Source organism: Cavia porcellus, unplaced genomic scaffold (genome assembly GCF_034190915.1).
Source record: "Cavia porcellus strain 051 isolate PalLab524CR breed Dunkin Hartley unplaced genomic scaffold, mCavPor4.1 scaffold_1, whole genome shotgun sequence".
Taxonomy (NCBI): domain Eukaryota; kingdom Metazoa; phylum Chordata; class Mammalia; order Rodentia; family Caviidae; genus Cavia; species Cavia porcellus.
In genome coordinates, this window is record NW_026947484.1 from 205,552,059 (window position 1) to 205,564,835 (window position 12,777).

The window sequence follows — 12,777 nt, forward strand, 5'->3', positions numbered from 1 at the left end:
GCCCCTCACAGCAAGGTTCAAGGTCTTCTGGGGACCACAGGACACCAAGGTGCCTTCGGCAGTGTTGGGGAGACAGTAGCTGCACTGCCCTGACACTGTCACTGCTGGAACAGATATCTGTGGCACCTCCAGGAGGAAATGTGCATCACAGCACACTGGGGATAAAGGGACTCTGGAGAACCTTATCCTTGACCCTGATCTTGTATTTATATTACTTTATTTATTCAATTATGTTTACTATTCTGCTGTAAGGTGACAGCAGTGCCTGGAGCAGGGGAGGGTCACACCCTTGCGGGCCATCAGGAGAAGAGAAGTGTCCACCTTCTCTTCTCATCTGAACCAGACTCAGTGCCCCTGTTGGAGTGGTGAGCTGAGGCTTCCGTGATGTCTTGGAATTTGGCTTACCTGAGTGTGTGGCTGGGACATCTGCTTATTAAGGCTTGGAAGACACAGATTTAGCACATGGAGGTAGTGTTAAGCAAAGCTGTTTCTCCTTTGGGAATGCAAAACTAGAGGTCTAAAGGAGGTGCTCAGTGTGGTGGTTAGACAGCCCGAAGGCTGGAGAACTCCAGGGAAGGACTTCTTTATTACTGTTTTTTTAAAAAATTACACATTCATTTTGTCAGAATCCCAGTTTTCTAATAACATCTTACTGTTGGCCTGTAGTCTAAAATACTTCCACAAAAACTAAGTATAAGAAGGCACAGAGGTTGACTGTGGAATGAACACTGAAGCTTGAAGGTAGCTCATCTGACTTGCGAGGATTCTCCCAAATGTGAGTTCTAAAATAATGGCTTTCTTGCCAAATCCTTTGGGCTAAATGCTACAAGACCATCCAGAATCAAACTGGCCACCATTTTAAGCCAGAAATACAAGAAATTTTCCTGATGAAGAAAAGTTTTAGCTAACTGTGGTGGCACATACCTGTAATCCCAGTACTTGGGAGGCTGAGGCAAGAGGACCACCATGAGCTGGACACCAGCCTAGGCTATACAGTGAGTTAGTTCAAGGCCATCCTGAACCACACAGTGAGACCTTACCAAAATAAATAAAAAGAAAAAATGAAAATTTTTTCATTCTATAAAATGAACAGCTGATATTTAACTGATATTAATTTGTATATCATAGGAATAAACAAAAAATATTTAATGTAGTAAAGAGTGAACAAGATCGTAAACTTCAGTCTAGCTTAGAGCTAATTCAGAAGAAACCAAACTGCCCTGAAAGCCATTAAATATTACCACATGTTAAACATAGAAAACATCCTTTAAAGCTTAAGTACCTGGAGACTCAGCTGTCCTCATCCTACATTTATTCTGTTCAAGATAGTTGAACAGATTTAGGAGTGGACAGCTGTCCGAGGGAGGTTCTGAATAGAGCATTCAATTTTCTAAGGGAAGGAAAGTAGGAAAACTAGAAAGGTGAGTGGCAGAATAAAGCAAGAGGAAAAGTAAAGGAAAACGCTAGTAAGTAGAAGATTGTATCACAATCAGTAATTATTTGAAAGGCTCATGAGACACTTGAAAGAGAGTGACTGGCAATAAGACTAAAAGAGTAAGTATATTGTAAAAGACGCCAGAGCTGGGCGTGGTGGCTCATGCCTGTAACCCAGCTCTCTCTCAGGAGGCTGAGGCAAGAGGATTGACTCAAGTTCGAGGCCATCCTGGGCTACATAGTGAGCTTAGGAATCTCCGAGCTATACAGTGAGCCTCTGCTTTAGAAAGAAAAAAAAAATCAAACAAAACACAAAGATGTTGGAGTAACATTCAAACCATTTGAATTGTAGGTGATCATATAAATAATGAATGAGAGTAATCAGTTTTGAGTTTTTAAAAATAAAATATTGTTTCATTACAATGCAGTGAAGTATAGAAAAGGACAAATATCAACAAGAAGGGAGTGAAATGTCTCAAAACAGTAACATTTCAAACAAATTCAAAACATTTGAAGAGGGTAGGAAGCTCTCATGATGAAGTGTGGAGCTGGAGTGAGTGCAGCTTTGCCTGTGTGCCGGTGGAGGGCGGCTGAGTGCCAAGGGTGGTACTGAGGGCCTTGGCCTGTGTGGCCAAGGAATTACGGTGCTGCTTCACTGGGGCTGAGGGCGCAGTCAGGATGGCAGAGGATATCAGTGTTGGGAATCCAACGGAAATTAGTGGTAAGTAATAGAAATAAAATCTGTTGGACAGAAGAGATTAAAATTCACTTTAGGTAGTTGACAATGGTTAGCATATGCAAGAGAGCAGGAATTGCTGGATTTCATGAGTCACTAAGAAATACTGAGTTGAGAAGTGATCTCAGCATAAAACCCTAGAAAATGTAGATTTTCAAGGCACTGGCAGAGGAAGTGAAGGTACATCAACAAAAGGGATATCTCAGGTGGATTATAGAGAAATGAAGAGAAGCAAGACTAAAGTAGACAGGAGAGAGGCTTAAGAAAATATTTCGGAGCTGACACAAAGTGAATCATTGCTTGTAAGCCTATGTGTAGCACTACATAATTTTTTTTCTGTCCATTTTTATTTATTTTTTGAGACTGGGTCTTGCTAGTTAGTTGAGGTTATCCTTGAGCTCACCTTTAGCCCAGACCAGGCCCTAACTCAAGGCAAGCCTCCTGCCTCAGCTGCTGAGTGCTGGGATTGCAGGTGTGTACCACAGCCCTGCCTCTGGCAGTCTTCTATTAGGTTTTAGTACTTTAATTTTATGTGAACACTTCTATTGACTTCTGTTCTTTAAAGTGCTATAACATTGGCTATTTCTCAAACTATTAAAAAAATTGCTAAGTCACAGAAAGCCAAAATTTCAAGCTATTCTTGTATACATGTATGAGAAAACTCAAAGGTAAATTCAATTAAGCTGCAAAGGGAGATTATTTTAAACAGGGATAAAAAGGTAACTACTTTTTAGTTTTTCTGAAACTAACAATAAATATGTATCCCTATCACTTTTTGCATATTTTATGTTCAAAAGACACTTACATACAAGTTAGACATTAGAATGTAGTGATAACATCTGGATCCACATCTTGTACTGCGTATGTGACTTTTATCCAAATAATCTTGACCATATATAATTAGTTACCATTTGGAGTAGGAATATGAGAAAAATTAGAGGACATTTCTGATTTAGTGTGTACGAGATCATCATGCATTGTATCCATCAGAATATGATCTATTACTGCAAGACATGCAGAAGAGACTTAGATAGATAGACTTAGATAGAGCTTGGCTACAGGAGTTATTACTCTCAGCTATAGGAAAGACTAGCAGGTGTAATACTTAAATTTGAAAGAATTGAATGCTTAACATTATAACAAATGAACAAAAGTACTTTCTACTCTAATTTCTTTGTCTTTTGCTAAATGTAAGCACTATGAACTGCAAACATAAAATTTAAGAAAAATCAATAAAACTAGAACACATATGCAATATAATGGAAATATCTGATATATTTAATAACATATCTATTTTCTTTTAGAAATCAATGTGCTACATTTTCTAAGTCTTCTTTATGTACTATGAATGTACTCATTACAGGTTCGCTATCTTGAAAAAACTTTCCTTATTAAAGTAGTTAACAGTATTACCTTTCTCCTTTTTATACTAATTTGTAATACATTTTTATGATTCATTGTTTCATTTTTAGAACTCACATACTGTCATTTAAATTCATATAGATTTGTTCAGTCATTTAAATACATATACATTTGATACTAATTTTATGAAATAGAAAATCTACTTCTATGTTGTCTGTTTTTGTTGTACCATTCTTTATTTTAAATTTTATTTTAAAGAGAAAAAGCCAGAACAATAAAGAAGCAAACAAAAAAACAACAACAGGAGCAAAATGACAAAAAAACCCCACAAACCAATAGCAATACAGGATTTCAAAACAAAATGATAAGAATTTAACAGTGGTTGTTATATTGCATATTGTTATCTTCAAAATAATTACTCAGGTTACCAAATGCAGATTGATCAAAAAATATAATTTCCCTTTGAGCAGTTTCTTTCCCTTTTGCTGTATCTATTGTAACTTTTGGATCTTACTCATTCAATTTCTTACAGTAGAGAAACAATGAATTCTTTATGGTAGTGGCTTCTGTTCCTTTGCAATCTGTGTGATCACTTATAAGATCGCTTCTTTCATTTCTAACGTTGAGTTTTCCTTTACATTCGGTGACATGTGTAATACCAGATATACATAAAATGTGTCTTGATATTTTCATAAAAAATTTAAAATTGAAATTAGGTTGATATCAAAGTAATATAAAGTAAAGCAAATTAGGTACAATGTATTTTTATACAGTATGTTTCTTCTATCCTTTAATCTCTAACTTGATCAGATAAAGTAACTGGAGATAGCTGGGTAATTATAAATATTCATCTATAATATTTATCAGCTAAGAAGCAGCTTTTGCTACAGCACTTCTTGAGGAAAGGTGAGAGTGTTGGGTGAGTTGATGAGATTTCTAACATTTGTTATGTTATTAGTGCCTGTGACTTTGCCAAATGATGAGTTTAATTTTGGTGTATTGTTACATGATTACCATCACTTTTTTAATTCAGATGGAACTTGGGGCCAACAAATCAATATTTAGCATTGTTTACAGTGAGAAATAAAATAGTGATTATGTTGCCATGGATAAGTTCTTCATAATACTACAGAAAACAAGACTTGAGACCAAAACACCAGCCTCAAATGTTGGGAAAATTCACAAACAGCATAATTACCTTCAATAATTCAGTGTTATTCCACTGCCTTAAAAGGAACAACAATGCTCTTTAACACACATGTACTTTTTACTTTATAAAATGCTTTGTTACTTTTTACAAGAGGTGAGATTTAAATCAGGTAGAATATGTAAGTTGTCATAGACAGAAAAACAAAATATGTAGGGCAGATTCTTAAAAAGTTTATTTTTACTCCTTGATTCTATCTTATACTTGCTTCTTAGTCAAACAAACATCACAACACTCAAAAATGGCAAAAGTTTCAATACATAGTAAAAGATGGGATATTTAAAAAATCACTTTTTCTACAATATAGACATATTCATAATTACGCCTCCCTTTTTAATACTAGAACAAAATATAGACAACAAAGATTCAGAGATATTTTTATATTCCTAACACTACAGCTTCACTTCTAGCTCAATAGAATATTTGTATATTTATTCAGCCTTTGAAATATCTACTGACTCAATGTCCATTATGAATTCCACATTGCTATAGGCACTCAGTAGCAGTATAGAGTAGTGACCGGATAGAAAAATCTCCTAGCATAATTAAACAGACTCATATGTAGAAATTCCATAGAATTCAAAATACAGAATGGGACTCCAGGAGAACATGGTGGACAAATAACAGCAGCCATGGAGGCTCTCTGAGATTACCAGTTTAGAATCCAGGAGCGGTGCCATGTGAAGAGTCCTATGTGAGGGGAGATGTACCCTGCCAACCCAGGAACGAACTAAGCTGAGAGAAACCAACTGGAAATGCAATCCTGATGCTATAATAGGAATAGATAAAATCTCAGTGCGGAAGCTGGATCCCACGCCATTGGAAGCCATGATTTGAATTTCCTGCTGCTGCTACTGCGTCCCAATCTGCATGGCAGGGAGAGAGATGCACGAAAGCTATGAGAGCTGGAATTGGAGAACCAAATGGCGTTGAGAGCAGGACTGGCAGGGAGACCTGCATTGACCTGCGGTGAGTGAGAGAAATGGGGACGCTTTCATAGACTAGGAGGCTCCAACAGAGGACATTCTGGGAATGAGCAGACTAGCTGGAACAGGGCCCTGCAGTGACTTTAGTCACATATTCCCCTCTCAAGTGGGAGTGGTGGGGAGCACTTGGCCTGGTGATGCTGCAGACTAAGATCCAGTAAGCTAGCCCAAATCAGGTCCCTGCATCTGGCGGTGCACCCTAGCAGTGAAGCATTCAGTAGGTTGACCTGGAGGGGCGGGCCCAGCAGAGGCTGCCCAGGTCTGTGTCTCCATAGTACACTGCAGTGGGCAGGAACACCTAGCCAATGGATTCAAACAAACTGTAACAGACAAAAAAAAAAAAACCCACAAAAAACTGAGCCTCCTACATACACTTGTATGGAAGGAACAAAAAGTATGGGAAAAGGGAGCAACAAGAAAGGGTCCTCAGTCCCCAATCCTGAGAACACTGATCCAGGAAAGGTAAATGCAAAAGAGAATGAAGACAGAAAACATGCAATATCTGACATGGCACCTATAGACATAAAGCGGTATCTCCAGAGTCTCATAGATGAGTTCAAAAATGAAGTATTTAATGAAATAAAGCAATAAATAAGTAGAATAGTTAGAGAAATGCTAAGCACCACCCAAGAAAAAACAGATGGTGGAATGGAAGAACATAAAAAAGGGGAGAATTGTTTGATGGAGAAAATAGAGAAAACATAGAATACGTGAAGCAGGTTCAAAGAGATTACCAGGAAACTAAAAACTCTATCAAAAACTGGCATAATAGCTTGAAAGAAACTAAGGACAGATTATCTGAACTGGAGGGCAGATTTGTAATATGTGAGCCTGAAATGAAAAACTTCTTAAAAATAACAACCACAACAACAACAACAACAAAACAAACAGCAACAATACAAAAGCTAGAAGATGATAAGAGGATCTATAACTTAAGAATTAAGAACATAAAAGAAGAAGTGGGGACACAAAAAATGGACTACAAAAGCTATTCACAGAAATAATCCAAGAGAATTTCCCTAATTTAGCAAATGGTAAAGATACACAGATATATGAGGCATACAGGACTCCAGCCACCCAAACAGAGCTACACCCAGGCATGTAATAATCAAAATTCCAGAAATCCAACATAAGAACAGAATATTAAAAGCCATTAGAGACAAGAAACAGATCACTTACAAGGGAACATCTATCAGAATTACAGCAGACTTCTCAGCACAAACCATCAAATCACAAAGAGTGTGGGGAGAAATAATTCAAGCTTTGAAAGATAATAACCTCCAGCCAAGATTGATATATCCTGCACAACTGTTCCTAGAAATTGATGGAAAAACAAGGTGCTTCCAGGATAAAGAGGAACTAGGGGAATTTGCAACTACTAATTGAGCTCTACAGAGAATACTGCAGGATAGTCTAAAAAAAGAAAATACCAAGATTCCAGAAATAGTGGCAGAGAGGCCACAATGAATGGAGCAGAAAACGAAATGAAGAAGACAAACTGACAACAAAAGACAGAAAAAGAGCTCAACAGAAATGAGGCAGAGAAGATCAGACGGTAGGAACAGCTATTTTGGAGAAAACAAGGCATCATAATAGCTAGTGCTGATTTAGTTTCATCTTGTTTTGAAGTCCCATCAAACTTGTATTTTTCTGTCTCCATCAGTCTTAAAAGGTTGTATCTTATTGGCTTTTATTATATATGATAATATAAGTAAAAACTTTTATAGACAAGGAGATTATACAGAAACCATTGTTCATTTTCTGTTAATTGGTTCTAAATACCCTGTAATAATGTCATTCTCTTGAATGGTTTTATAGTGTCTTGATATGTTTGGTGCTACAGTATATGAAGTTATACTCAAAGATTTCAAGGAAAGAGACACTATCGTAAATATTTTTATGTCAGGATATCTTGTGGTGAAACACTATTTTGCTTAAAGGGTTATGTTTTGACCTGCGCTGTTCTGTTGTTATACCCTCTTTTATCTCAATCCCCTTTTTAAAAAAAATTATTTACTTTTTTCTTTTTTTTTAATTAAGGGAAAAATAAACAAAAAACAGCAGGATACATTATAGTAACCTACTTTGATTTCCTATTAACTTGATTTGAAATCCTGTATTGCCCTCACCATCTTGTTTTGACTGATTTTTCTCTATTCTGCTTTGCTTGATAGTACCAAGTTCGAAAGTATAGGCATAACTGTGAAGACAATAAGAATCATTATGACGCCCATTCCGATTGACTATTATTTTCTTTTAAAATCCTGTAATGTCTCCAATGCTTTGGTTTTATCCTTTACTGTTTAGTTCAATTTTATTGTAACTGACAATTCTTCTTAAAATAGCAAGAGGCAGTATGGTAACCATTGTTGATCACCTTGTATTTTGTTTTTACATTATCTATTATGTCCATCCTTTTGATTTGACTGACTCTTTCTGATATGTTGCATTTGGTTTTACTCTCTTCAAAAAAGGAAATAAGAACTGTGGGAGTAATAAAATCCCAAATGTGTAATTGTCATTGTACAAAAGAAAAGAAAAGAAAGTGCTCTAAAAGTTATAACTGCATATATGTTTAAGTGTATAAGATAGGTAACCATATTACTGAGTGTTTTTTGATCATTGAACAAAACTGTTTGCACTCTCATTGTTTGAAAGTCCACTTTATATGCTTCAATTTTGTAACTTGAACTATTTCTAAGATGAGAATATGTAATCTATTAACTAGTGATTTCTTACTGTTTATTTTTTAAATTTTGTATTACTTGTACCCTTTTTCTGTTTTTTTTCTTTTTCTCCTTAAATAAAAAAAAGAATGTATTGCAAAAACAGTCAGGTCACAATTATGTTTGTGAAGCTTAACTGACCAAATGACTTGAAATTTTATTACAAGCTCTATGAACTTATGATCTGTCTTGTATTAAGCATAATGGAAAAAATGGAAGATATTTATTGACAAAGATTGAAAGTCGAAAGGCCATGATTGAGGCCATAAAAGTGTATGATGTATCAAGGTATATAAAATATGTTCTTTACAGAATTTTTTCTTTTGAAGTTGTTAACATATTTGGTGTAAATAAACATAGATTTGTCATACCAGTGTTTGGTGAGTGGGTCTGAGCATTTAAAAATGCCCAAATTGGGGCTGGGGATTTAGCTCAGTGGCATAAGCACCTGTCTTGAAAGTAGGGCATCGTGAGTTTGATTCCTGGTACTGATTTAAAAAAATGCGCAAATTGAGGCCCTTTTGATAGCATTTTCTGTTTTGCACCTGTTATTATTTTGAATTGTGAATAAGGATGTCCTATTTTTTATGGTATAGTATGATCTGTTTTAAATGCATACATTATTGTTCAAAAATACTTTGAGTACATCATAATTGCTCATAAGTACAGTGAAGGTATTGATGAAAATTCAGTTACAATTTTTCATTCTATTGATATAATCACAATATATTTTACGAAGATTTCAGTTGCACTTATTGTGCAACTGAATTTCAAGCAAATATTGAATTTAATTTTAAGGAAATTGTAATTCTGTAATGTGATATGATAGTTTTATTCACCCAACATAATTGTATAAATGCATAAACAATACACACAAGTAATGCCACAATTGCTTAAGCCATTTGTCATCCTATTTGCTAGTACTGCATTTGCAGACACCACTCATGTCTTTTCTATAACACAAGTTGAAAGAATAATAACCTGATTTATTTATGCACTGTGGGGAAGATGGAGGACATGTCCTACCATACACTCCTATTGTTACTCTTTTTACTAATTGCTTGAAGCAGCTTTTCATATAAATGCTATATGTTAGAAGTTATAATATTTTAAAATAAATTTAAGACCAACATTAGACATCAAGGTAATATTGGTGTTCAATCACACATAGCATTTTAGGTTGCTGAGGTTTTTCACTGACTTCTGCTTGTATGAATAATTCTGATTTTCTGTTGTACACTGCACAGAGCATATGGGAATCAGTATTTTTTTGAGACATGGCTAAGTATTTTGGTTTACATTCTGTTCTGATTTACATCAGTGGGTATCATAGTTTTGCAGTGAAGTACTATAGCAAGTTCTCCTTGCCTCAATCACTCTTGCTAAATATTTTATGATACTTTATAATATTATTTATAAAGCAGTATTTTCAGGACCTGTCTTCCAAATGAGCCAAGGCATGAAAGCTCGCTGAAATGCTATACTCTCTATGACACAATGGTAAGACTGTCACAGGCATGGTGCTATAGAATGGAATGAGGCGATGTCTTCTTATCATTATGGAGTGATTGAATGACTAAGCATGATGAGATCCTCTCTGAAGTCTTGACAGTCTGACTAAGGCCTTGTTCATTATTCTTTTCAAAATCCTGCATGTTGTAATGTGATAGATTCCAGTTAAACCCTAAGTGTCCTGTTTTCCAGGCTTGCATATTTGTATTACTTCTTAACTACACAAAAAAAAAATTATTCCAGTGCCCATACTGAGTTTTTATTAAGTTCTGGTGATGGGGGTAATGGATATTACATCTTAGGGTGCACGTTGGTTATCTAGTCTCTCTTATCTAAGCTCTGTATCAAAATAACAACCATGAGTGTTATTTTGCATAGTTTTAAGTTAAACATCTCAAGATCACTATCATCTCATAAATACTCTCAAATATTTTCTGAAATAAATTTGTATGGACTAAAATTGTAAATACAGATTCCCATATACTCTGTGCAGTGTACAACAGAAAATCAGTATTATTCATACAAGCAGAAATCAGTGAAAAACCTCAGCAATCTAAAATGCTATTAATGTTTGTACTTGAAATGCTGGAACTCTACTCAGTCCAGTCCCTTAGATAACTAAATGAAAATGTATTTTTCCCTTAGGATCTGTTTAGCGTTATCCTTTCTCTCTTCTTTATTTGAATAATTAATTGGTCAATATTCCAGAAATTAAAGCAGTGAATGCTACTTGAAACCCTGGCATCAGATTCTTGGGACAATTTGTAAATTCAGAGAAAACATGCCCATATTTCATTTCACCAACTCAATTATGAATAGTATTACAACTTAATTGTATTTTAGTAGTTTACTTTTTACTTCTCCAATTGAAGAATGCTCAATGGCATAGAATTTGGGAAACTGAGTGTTAGTTTGTCAGTTATCATTCTCATAAACATATGTCTATCATGTGTGTTGACTAAATTTTTTCTTGAGTAGGAGTTTAGACTGTGTTATAATTGACAAATTTGCTGCATCAATTGACTTTCAAGCAGGATTTCCAAAGTATTTATGTTTAAATTTTTTAAAATTCTGAAGCTGGACAAAGTTACCCTATAATTAAATTTCCTGCTGCACACTAGTCAATGCTTTTTGCACATTATTTTAACCAAATGTACAAACTTTCATAAAAATAAAGTTTCAGTTTAACTTTGATAGTAAAATGAAATTCCATAAAGATTGGAGATTTATATAAAGGAAAATTCTGCAGTAAAATCAGTACACCATTTGCTGTTTACATGACTTACCAAATATTTAGTAAGCTAGAGTCAGTTCTAGCAAATTTCAACGATCATACATCTTTGTGTTATTTTACTGTTAGTTTCTTTATAGAGACAGTTCTGTTCATTCATATTAATAAAGTATGAATTGCTTCATAAAACTACTGTGAAGTAGGTTAAAACATGTTACATTGATAGAATAGCATACATAAAGAAGTTATAATGAACAATTTTCTTCTTGATCTATTAAAAATACTTGAAACCATGTATAAAATCAAATAATCTCAAAATGTTTTAAAGAGGCTGGAGATTTAGCTCAGTGGCATAAATGCCTGGCTGGTGGCGAGGTGGTGAGTTAGATCCCAAGGTACAAAAAAAAATTAAAGCAAAACATTTCAATTTAAGTTATTAGAATTTTTTTATAGGTTAAGTCTTATGTCTGCCTTTTTTTTTCTTTGTAACATTCAGGTTCCAGGGTTTTCTTCACTTGCTTGTTATTTTCTTATAGTGAACTTCCTACACCCTGAGCATAATCAGTGACTTTTAGTGCCAGAAACTGTCTCATGCAAAGTCCAACTACCATACTTTGATGCTGGTTTTCTACATACAAATATATCAACCGCTGTAGTTCTTAGCACTGAAATGTTTTTTGTTTTGATTTGACTTCTATAGCTAGCAATTGTGATGTATCATTGAAGTGGAAACACAGAAAATTTTAAAATAATTTTAAAGTCAAGTATTTATATTAGAGTCAGTATTACATTCTGTAGACATCATGGGAAATATTTAATGAGCTGTGTATTAATAACTCATGAGTAATTTATATACATTTTCCTGGTTTGTGTGAGAATATGTACATCATAAGGAAAATTCAAGAGCACGTAAGATACACTGATTAGAAGTCAGAAATATCTTAAGAGTGTTTCTGAGAAACGAGGTTGCTGTGCATTGTGAATTTGATGCACTTTTTTGAGCCTTCTTAGAATTATTTCAGACCACAGGTTGAAATAAAGGATAGTTAGTGACACTTTCTCACAATTCTCCCAAGCCATGGGACTCCTACCCTGCTTTTAATTAAAATTTTGACTAAATTATTCATTGCCTGTGGGAATTTCTTAGAGGGAACCAAGTAGTTGAAAATCTCCCAAGATGAAAGATTTTCCTGCAAGAGATTTTCCACTGAAAATATTACAATATTTAAAAAATGGTAAAAACTTTATTGTCAGGAAAATTTCACGTTTTAATTTCTGTTTTTCTTCTTTTTACTAATTTGGGATTTCAAAGATTATTATATGATTTTAAAAATAATGGTTAGAGCAAATTTGTATATTTGTTGCCCCTGTTTTCCCATGTTAAATGTCATAATTTCTGCTCTTTTTCTCCTGGATGGTGATTAATTTCTGTAGCCTCTGCATTTGTCTCATGAATTATAAAGTATAAGCATCCTTCCCCAAGTTTCCAATGATTTGGTAATGCTTCAATAAGAGTAAATAAAGTACTTATAGTACTTACACTATTGAAACTATTTTTGGTTTAGACATTTTGGTAACTCTGA